The following is a 10,254-nucleotide window of genomic DNA, read 5'->3' on the forward strand; positions in this document are numbered from 1 at the left end:
CGATCTCAGAGTTCAAAGCAGCAGCCGAAGGCGTGCGTCGGCTAAAACTCGCTCGCGGTATAGTCCTATGGAAAATTTTAGATCGGAGATTTTGTTGACCTTGCACCTCCTTCGTTTTCGTTTCTGTTTATCTCTACTCCTAATGACTGAGTTGGTAGGATTGCGTCCACGGTTTATTTTCGTCAGGTTTATTTTCGTCTGGTTTATTTTTGTTTGGTTTAATTTGGTCTCTCCTTCCATCATCATATCCTCACGTTGATTTTTTTCACCCTCCCAATAAAAACTTTCTTAACATTTACAAACTTTCCCAATAAAAACTTTCTTAACATTTACAAACTTTCCTAACCAGACACCGTCACAAACGGGCAGGTACAGAAATCACATTACAAACATTAAAACCCTATTTTCATGAAAATCAATTCAAAATCCTAACTTTCCTAACGCATCGATTCTTACCTTTCCTATGTACCTCATTGGTGCCCCATCGATGCCCCCTCCCACCAAATGTAAGTTCTTTCATCCCCTCGCACGATCCCCTCGAACCACCGTCAAAGTAAGGAAAGACCCAGCGCCTTTGTTCCAAATCATGCCATTTTAGTCAACGCCAAGCTGCTCATGGCCGGGGACGCCGTCGTCTTCATGCGCCGCGCCGACGGGGAGCTGCTCGCCGGGATCCGCTGCGCGCCCAGGTACCCCGCCGTCTCCCAGCAGGCGTCCGAGGGCGCCGAGCGCCGGCCACGCAACGCGCGCGCGGGTCCCGCCCGAGGAGGTGGACGAGGCCGTGCGGCTCGCGGCAGAGGGCACGCTCTTCACCGTCACCTACTACCCGCGCCAGGGCGCCGGGGAGTTCGTCGTGCCCAAGCAGGAGGTGGAGGACGCGCTGATCGGCGCCTGGGCACCCGGCGTGCAGGTGCGCATGAAGTTCCTCGACGCCGAGGAGCGCCGCTCCGAGTGGAACAACGGCGCCGTCAAGGCCGTCGAGTCGTCGACCCCTCCATCTGGTGCATGCTCGAGGTACATCTTGCGTCCATACATCCATCTCTCCAGTCAATCCATCCGATCATTGCGAAAATTGTCTGGTTGATCGATGGAGTCCACCTCTGTTTGGTTCAGGCATGCTTGCTTCAATTTGTTTGCTCTGCCATTCAGTATGGAGTAGCCCTAGATGTTCACCATGCTAGCGACTCGCCCGTCAAACCGCAGAGATCCCTCGCATGGAGTAGCCCTAGATGTTCTAGGCCACCACCGCCAATCCGGCGAGCGTACGCTGCGACCGTTCATGGCGCCTACTCCTAATGACTGAGTTGGTAGGATTGCGTCCACGGTTTATTTTCGTCAGGTTTATTTTTGTTTGGTTTAATTTGGTCTCTCCTTCCATCATCATATCCTCACGTTGATTTTTTTCACCCTCCCAATAAAAACTTTCTTAACATTTACAAACTTTCCCAATAAAAACTTTCTTAACATTTACAAACTTTCCTAACCAGACACCGTCACAAACGGGCAGGTACAGAAATCACATTACAAACATTAAAACCCTATTTTCATGAAAATCAATTCAAAATCCTAACTTTCCTAACGCATCGATTCTTACCTTTCCTATGTACCTCATTGGTGCCCCATCGATGCCCCCTCCCACCAAATGTAAGTTCTTTCATCCCCTCGCACGATCCCCTCGAACCACCGTCAAAGTAAGGAAAGACCCAGCGCCTTTGTTCCAAATCATGCCATTTTAGTCAACGCCAAGCTGCTCATGGCCGGGGACGCCGTCGTCTTCATGCGCCGCGCCGACGGGGAGCTGCTCGCCGGGATCCGCCGCGCGCGCAGGTACCCCGCCGTCTCCCAGCAGGCGTCCGAGGGCGCCGAGCGCCGGCCACGCAACGCGCGCGCGGGTCCCGCCCGAGGAGGTGGACGAGGCCGTGCGGCTCGCGGCAGAGGGCACGCTCTTCACCGTCACCTACTACCCGCGCCAGGGCGCCGGGGAGTTCGTCGTGCCCAAGCAGGAGGTGGAGGACGCGCTGATCAGCGCCTGGGCACCCGGCGTGCAGGTGCGCATGAAGTTCCTCGACGCCGAGGAGCGCCGCTCCGAGTGGAACAACGGCGCCGTCAAGGCCGTCGAGTCGTCGACCCCTCCATCTGGTGTATGCTCGAGGTACATCTTGCGTCCATACATCCATCTCTCCAGTCAATCCATCCGATCATTGCGATAATTGTCTGGTTGATCGATGGAGTCCACCTCTGTTTGGTTCAGGCATGCTTGCTTCAATTTGTTTGCTCTGCCATTCAGTATGGAGTAGCCCTAGATGTTCACCATGCTAGCGACTCGCCCGTCAAACCGCAGAGATCCCTCGCATGGAGTAGCCCTAGATGTTCTAGGCCACCACCGCCAATCCGGCGAGCGTACGCTGCGACCGTTCATGGCGCCTGGGGGCAATGAATTGGCATTGCGGTCATGGAGGGGAGGCTCAGGAGCAGGGCGACGCTGGCTGGTAGAGGAATTCAAAGGAGCCAGGCCGCCCTGGCGATCACCTTGACTGCTGCGTTGTGCACCAACTAACGGCAGTGTCCGCGGTGGTGAAGAAGCATACACGGCGAGGCTAATATAAGGTATACCTTGGAGGACGCAACCCCCTGTCGTCAACACGTCATGGCCCGAATCGCCTGGAGGCCGCAACCCCTGCCTGTGCTCCAGATTCACAGTGTGTCCTGACGAACGAGGCGGCAATCTCTGAATTGAATAATTGATCGTTCATCCCGTTCTACCGCTGATTCGCTCGGCGCCACCTCTGTGGTACTCTTGACTGCTGTCACATATCCCCACAAGGTATAGTACGTGGTATCCCACCCCATGTCATGTAATTGCATTCTGAAGCAATTAGTACATAGGAGTCAACCCATAGGACAAGGAGGACCCGGTTATAGATTTTTTTAAGGGAGGGTGTGCCGTGTACGGGAGCATATCTGTTAGTTTGTATCCTATGTTTAACAATTTCGGAAATTTTTGTAGTATAAAAATCTCAATAGTGAGGATACATTGCTGAACGTGATGTGATGTATATGATTTAGTTTATCATTAGTTGTTCTCCTTGCCACTACCCACTAAATTTCAGATCTGCCTTCAACTTCTAATGGTAAATATTCAATTAATTTTAGTCGGCTCAAAAGGCTTCAAGCTTCTTTGTCCATTATTTCCTGTTCAACTTTAAGAAACCTTTCAGTTTGTTTTGTTTCACTTACTTTACTATTCCTTCTTGATAAACTCACCAGGTACTGTATATATCTCTCCCTGGTCACAGTGGGATGGCTAATAATTTCATGCACAACACCACAATAGCAGATATTCGGAGATTTGGAATTGTTTTGCTGTTTTCTTTCTATGAAAGATAAGCATGAATGCAGCGATGGCAAACCTAAACATCGTTGCCAATTTTCTCTTTCACAGAATAGGATGAATGTCACGGCAGCAGCTGCAAACTCCAAGAACGTTATTGTCATGGGGGGCACCAGTTTCAATTGTGTCTTCTTGCAAGCTCCTTGTCAATGAGAGGCACAAGGTCAGTCTGTACTCTGTAGATACATTTGTGATGCAGTGATTCTTCTCTTATGCTAACTAATACATTGATTATGTCCTATGATTCTCTAGGAGCACTAAGAAATTATATGTTTTCTTAAGGGTCACATCACACGAGGAAACTCTCACCCACAGCCATGAAATTTCCAATTGAATCAAATGCAAATTATACATAGTGCTCTTCCAAGCTACAGTTCAACCCCCATTTCTTGCCGCTCGCCTTCAGCCCCAGCAAGACGATTAAATATTTTACCTCAATCCATATATCAGATCTCGTGCTCAAGAAGACGATGGTGAAGAGCATGATAATGATCCAAATGTATGTTAACAATTGGTCCAGTTTAGAAATCTAAACAGGAAAGCTGAGGGGCCATTTAGTTTATACCCAGGCCCACCTCGCCAGAGATGGTGCGTGCAGATATTTTGGCGAACGATTCCCCTGCCCCTGTTTCTCCTGTCCGTGGACGCAGAATGAAAGCAGCGACCAGTTTTTTTTGGCATGACTCCTATAATTGGGTTTCAATCCAAACAGTACCCAGTCAATGCCGAACTTCTTACTCAATATGACTCCTCAGGTTTCATTTGTTGGGGAGGCAGACAGAAACAACGATAACTAATATTTTTTATTTTCACTCACAATAATATTGTCATCAGATACAATTGCTATCAGGTTAGTGTTTTGTGAGCTTTCATCATGTCCCTTTATGGAACTTTTAAATGTTGATTATCATTTATCACTGCTGCTACTTTATGCAGAGTATTGATGTTTGTACGGAAGGAAGTCCAAAAGTCTTATCAATGCAGGCAAGACACTTGATATGACAAATTTCAAGTGGAAACGAACAAATATTATGCTTGTTCATCGCTTGATGTCTACCCTGACTATTCTTTCATTTGAAACTCGCTAATAACAAGTTTTTACTCTCCTGTTAAAACTGATGTTGCTAATTCGGTTCATAAAATTATTGTCGTTATAATTTGGCGATGTAATACTTTGCCATAAGCCAATATAAAATTATGAAGCATTGCTATAACTTCCAACGTGGTGCTAGAGCATTATATATGAATGTACTTAGTTAAAGGCCATCCAAAGATACACATTTGCAAGGAAACTGCACAATGTCAATACGAATATGAAAGATAATTGGATAAATAACTTTGAAATCTGATCTTTTTCTGATGATAACACAACTTACGCTGATTTCCATAATGAACAGAGAATAGAAAAAGTGTTGTTGCGGCCATGACTTGAATAACAAACCAAATTCACAAGGTCGGTACTGGACTATTGGTAATATATATTCTTTTGGCAGGGATTTAGAAATACTTCACATCTCTTTTTAGTGGATTTTGTGATAGGAGTGAGAGTTGAGAGTGAGCGGGTTGGAGGCTGTGGTTGATTTGTTCAGTTACGAATGTGAGCGGAATATTTTCCCTACATAAGAAAAAGTGGCAAATTGGATAAGGCAGTCATATTTTTTTGATTAGGTCATACAATATATTTTTTAGGATAGAAGGGTAAATGCATTAGTTTGTTGTTTTAATAGTTAATAACAGACGCGGTGGCGTATTAGTTGCATCCCCAACAACAGCCATCATATTTTTGTTTTGTGGTAATGCATGACATTCAACTGTATGTTACAACATGGCAATGCCTCATGAGACATCGAATTTGCCTTCTTTGCTTGGGGTCGTCATGGGCGGCGCACGCCTCCTCCGCCTTGATGGTCGTGGCGGATCGGCACGAACACGGGAGGAGGGGATCATGGCGGAGAGCAAGCGGTTGGTGGGGGCACTCCTCCTTGGTGGTCCGTGGGGAAGTATGGTATGAAGGGAAGAGGGCGCCAGGACGAAAATGAGGTGAGTCTCATCCGGTTATAAAGTAGAGGGCTCCAGCGAGAAATATTAGGCTATGGTGGGAAACTGAGCTGGAAGGAGAGAGGGTCCGACATGAGGGAAGGGTGCCTCATGGTGTGGGGTTTTGTGTTGTGTTGGGACCGCGTGTTGGAAATAACATGGCGGATAGTTCGGACAACGACATTGCTCCCCATATATGAGATGGATTTTGGGCAGCCTGTACTAAACCCGGGCAAACGTCGGGCCAGGCCGGGTTTCGGGCCGGGCTTGCAAAAGCCCGACCTTCATTTCTCAAGCCCGAGCCCAGCCCGAAGCCTAAAATACTCCCTGTTTTCAAGCCCGAGCCCGGCCCAAAATCAACCCCGAAGCCCGAAAGCCAGGCCCGAATGCTGTTTTTTAATACGCGCACGTGCAAGCCCGGCCCGAAGCCCGAAAGCCTGGCCTGAAATACAGAAAAATTGAAGCTCGAGCCCGGCCCGAATTATCTTTCGGGCTGCAAAACAAAGCCCGAGCCTGGCCTGAATGTCAAGCCCGACCTGGCCCGGCCAGGGTCGTCGGGCCGGGCTGCCCATGCCCGAATTATCTTTTTTCTTTTTTTAGGGTGACACTACGTAAGCTTAGCGTGCACACTACATAAACGATCCCCGAGACTCCACACCAAGGGAAATTCAGGGGAACATGCACGTACCAGACGCCGAGGTCTTCTTCTTTTAGGGAAAAAAAAAGACCTCGGTCGATTAGCGTCTAACTCCGTGGTCATTTATTATTATGCAAATATTTGTCATTGCAAATTTGATACGTAACATTTACTTTTGCGAATTAGTAGCTAGAGTTATAAAAGATCTTGGTAAGAAATCATGTATTTATGAAGAGGGTAGTATAGAAGCTTAGAAGAAGATAGTCAGGATCATGAGTTGGGATCGGATTGATCCTCTATGATAAAATTGCAAATCGTTGGCTCATAACTAGTAGGATCGTGACCACGTGACATATGTGGGAAGGAAACCAAACTATTCAAAAAGAGCAGGATCGTGAAAATATGGATATCTAATCAATTTAGATCATAACATCGTAAAAAATCACAATAAAATCATGATTCTCACTACCTTGCCAAAAACAACCTCCTTATATATTTTCCCAGAATAAAGTAATTTGCACATATTTGGGGGCAGTCAAGATTTATATTAACTGTGCATATATTCTTTTTTTGCGGACAGTCAATATGCCATAAATGGATCCTTGGATTTTCCTTCAAGGCAATCAATTTACGAATATATGCACAATTAATATTGCCATTAGTAGATGAGCTGTATGTTTTGGGTGTAAATATACTATATAAATATTCCTCGCAAAAAAATATACTATATATATATTTTTTACTATATATATGAGCTGTATGTTTTGGGTGTATATCAACATTCGCATTTATAGGATACAGACCGATGATTCAATTAATGTATTTAAACGTTAACATATATGTAAATAAATCGAAAACTTGTAGCATACACCTATGTCCATTATAAAAAGCCATCTAAGGCCATAATCACAGAGTAGGCACCCAGGCATATCTGAAAAGATTGGCTTAACCTCCCAGTAAACACGCTTTCTCAATCTCTCTCTCTCAGGTTGCCACCATCAAGACAGGATGAGGTCGTTCTACAAGATGCTACTACTTTCGCTTGCCCATGTTGCGCTGCTATCCTCAGGTATGTGCGTTTGGAGCATGTTTTGTGATCAATTTTGTATGGCGACCTTTCCACTATCGTTTCCTCATAATAAACCTCTGCAATCTTCATATGCTGGTACGAACATATAGATCTGATGATCGAGGCGACGGCTAATGGTGGCGGCTCGCTAATCCCTGAAGACTGCCGGCAGACCCCTGTCATCCCTGGGCCGTGTAACCCCAAGGCTTGTCTCCGCAACTGTCAAATCAACGTTGGCCCCGGTGCGGTTGGCGATTGTGATGCTGGCGGATGCCGGTGCACATACTGTACTGCATCTCAGTGGAATTAAGCAGTGATTGTTTCTTAATTTTCCCCCGATAATAAGCGAAATCTTAGTTTTTTTTTCTATACCTACCTGTCAAATACATGGAAACTCCAAACAGGAATGTGGGCGAGGCTCATGGCCATCCAATTCGTTTAGTATGCACGTTTGTAATGAAGAAATTGAAGCCACTTTCATGCACGGTAGGCAGTAAGCAAGACACATCTGTGACCGTCAAACTGCGCCTAAACTCGTTCTACACAGGATTGCTACATTGGGTCTACCAAGGCCTAACTCCACTGTAAATAACTGAACTAATCCGGACCGGAGTGTTGATGCTAGTCATTTTATATAGAATGGACGGCGGCTTGCACATCTTCGGGGTTGATCAGATGTATGCAGGTGGTTTTTTGTCCTTTCTGCTACAATGAATTCACACATCTTCAATCTTTAAAGAGCATCCCTTTCCCCGTTGGTTCTCCACTCTTCACTCGTCTCTCAGATCCTCACACACGCACTCCTAACACTTTTTTTTTGAAACGAGACACGCACTCCTAACACACTATCCCAAAACCCAAAACTCATACCGTGATGCAGTCAAATCTTTATCTGGTCTAAACATTCAACAAAAATTGGTAGTCAATGTCGTCCACTGCGCAATAGGAGTAGGAGGGGTCAGAAAGTTATGAAGATATGCTGGCCCTGCTCAGAATTTCGGGAAGGCTAGGCAGGATGCTTTCCGTATATGCGATCCTAACGAACCACTTTGTTTTTCATTTAGGTTTGCTGCCAAACCGCCGGTTCTTAGGCTGTGCTCGACGCCAACCCAGCCGTTCTGCAATAATCATTAGGGCTTGCTTATTTCAGTGATGTTGCGGTTTGCACGGCGGTCGGCGGGACACATTGCTGACCTGATGGAGACCTGGATCCACGTTGATGGATGTGCATCCTAACTCCTAAGCGCTTACTGGGCACCAGCGATGTGCAGTTACACATCGACATGGCCATAGCAAACAAACAAGGTGCGGGCACGCAGACTGAAAGGAACCCATGGGGCGTGAGACTCTTATTTTGTGTGTTGGGTGGACCACACTCGGCCATGTCTTGACATCACGAGGGCTCGTGCATGAATTCTTGGGGTTTCAATCGACAAAAAATCCATCTGTTGGGAAAATATGTAGATCAAAATGTTAGGTAAACGAAGGGAATAAAAATGAAAGAAAAGATTAGGGTCAGAAGTCAAAGAAGTGCATCTGCCCAAGTTTTAAAGCAGTCTTAATTTATTTTCTTTTCACCCCATGGCATTAGCGCAAGCTTTATATTTTATCGTCAAGTGTTACTTATTTGAAGACATGGCGATACAGTTTGTGAAGGGCGAATAAGCCACGGCGAACAAGCCGGGCATGTCGAGTGCGGGTATGGGCGCGCACTGGGCTTGCTGGGCGCGTCGGGTCCGAGGAGTAGGGCGTGCGTGTGTGTGTGCGTTGGGTGCACTGGCGTGTCCGTGCACCAGGGTAGCGTGTTGGAGCCGTTGGCGAGCCACACGGGGCGATCGGGGTGCGTTGGGTTGGTGCTCACCGTGAGACGCGAGCGCGCGCAGGTGCGTAGCATGCGCGGCCAGAGCATGCAGAACGTGGAGATGATCACAGGTGAGTGAAGGCGTGGGTACGTGCCCAGGGAGCTGGCTCGGGGCTATAAAGCCGCGTGGTGACGTTGTAATGGTTCGACACAGTCGAGTTTGTGCTCGATGAAGAAAAGGGGGCATTCGAGCGCCGGGAAAACCTCTGTGTCCACCGTTTCCCTGAATCTCTCTGAACTTCTTTTTCTTCTCTCCGGTGAGCTAGCCACGGCAGCAGTGAGCGACAAGAGTGAGAGGGAGAGGCGAGCTAGGGCTAGAGAGTGGAGGTTCCAACAATTGGCATCAGAGCCACGTGGAAGAGGAAGCTCGCCGGCGATGTCCATCATGCCATACGCCGGCGGATCGGGCAGCACGGTGGCGCATGCAGCGCCGATGCTCACGGGGGAGAACTACATCACCTGGGACATCAAGGTGGAGGCCGACCTGGACGCCGCCGGGCTGTGGGAGGCGGTGGTGCCGCCGGAGGATGCTGCGTCGGCGGTGATCGCCAAGAAAGATAAGTCGGCGCGGGCTTACCTGCTCCGGGCACTCGCCGACGATTTGCTGCTGCAGGTGGCCGAAGACCGCGGCGGAGATATGGAGCAGCCTGAAGGCCCGGTTCGTCGGAGCTGATCGCGTCCGGGCGGCGCGGCTGGGCACGTTGCGCGGGGAGTGGGAACTCCTGCGCATGGCAAGCGACGAGTCGCTGGACGCGTTCGCGGGGAAGATCAGTGCCATGGCGACGCGCTACGTCGGGCTGGGAGCGACGCTCGACGACGCGGCGATGGTGAAGAAGCTCCTGGACTGCGTCCCGGATTGGCTGTACGCGGCGGTCGCCGGGATGGAGCAATTCTGCAACTTATCGGAGCTGCTCTTCGAGGACGCGCTCGGGCGCCTGAAGGCGTTTGACGAGCGGCTGCGTCGGCGAGGTCTGGCTGGCGGCGAGGGCGTGGATGGGTAGCTGCTGTACACCGTGACACAGTGGCGTGCGCGCGAGCGGCGTCGGGGCGGTGCACGCGGAGAGTACGACGACGACTGCGCGGCGAGCACGGCATCAGGCGGCGGGGACAACCGTCGCGAGAAGTGCTACAAGTGCGGCATCAGAGGGCACTTCAAGCAGGAGTGCCCCCTGCTGCGGAAGAAGCCGACCGCGGGGCGTGCGCTGCTGGTGGACGACGGCGTCGAAGACGCCGGGCTGCTCCGAGCCGCGGCTTAGGGC

The 10,254-nt window shown here is 49.0% G+C and overlaps 1 long non-coding RNA gene across 1 annotated transcript; it reads left to right on the plus strand.

Annotated features, from left to right (window-relative positions):
- Positions 1-6,961: 6,961 nt before the first annotated feature.
- On the plus strand, positions 6,962-7,503 carry LOC119280696. The gene is made up of 2 exons (XR_005138150.1): positions 6,962-7,134; positions 7,245-7,503. It is a non-coding gene; the product is annotated as an uncharacterized LOC119280696 (long non-coding RNA).
- Positions 7,504-10,254: the final 2,751 nt, after the last annotated feature.

Source organism: Triticum dicoccoides, chromosome 3B (genome assembly GCF_002162155.2).
Source record: "Triticum dicoccoides isolate Atlit2015 ecotype Zavitan chromosome 3B, WEW_v2.0, whole genome shotgun sequence".
Lineage (NCBI taxonomy): Eukaryota > Viridiplantae > Streptophyta > Magnoliopsida > Poales > Poaceae > Triticum > Triticum dicoccoides.